At 39.1% G+C, this 289-nt stretch overlaps 1 protein-coding gene across 2 annotated transcripts in view; it reads right to left on the bottom strand.

The window, feature by feature from the left end:
• LOC122070895 overlaps window positions 1-289 on the bottom strand; it is a 5,149-nt gene that overhangs the window by 2,647 nt on the left and 2,213 nt on the right. The gene's annotated exons all lie outside the window — the stretch shown is intronic.

Below are 289 nucleotides of genomic sequence, written 5' to 3'. Positions count from 1 at the left end.
GGGGGGGGGAGGGGAGGTAATCGAGAAATATATGACAAATGAACAATGGAATATGACAAATGAAAGATGAAGAATACAATATGAGAAGTGAGAGGTGAAAGATGAAAGTAAGAGGAAAGAGGCACAGCCTAGCAAGTCAAGAAAATCTCAGCTAAATGGGGTTGTTCACATGGATCCTTGCTCACCAATAGGCTTCTATCCGAGGTCATACTTCAATTTAGCTTTCTATAAAGCTTATAAAAATATCATTTAATTTAGTTTCATGTAGGAGACCTCAGATGATCCCCCC

The sequence above is a fragment of the Macadamia integrifolia genome, unplaced genomic scaffold (assembly GCF_013358625.1).
Source record: "Macadamia integrifolia cultivar HAES 741 unplaced genomic scaffold, SCU_Mint_v3 scaffold_138A, whole genome shotgun sequence".
Lineage (NCBI taxonomy): Eukaryota > Viridiplantae > Streptophyta > Magnoliopsida > Proteales > Proteaceae > Macadamia > Macadamia integrifolia.
The sequence above is the reverse complement of the archived record's forward strand: the minus strand, read 5'-3'. Positions and strand labels throughout refer to the sequence as shown.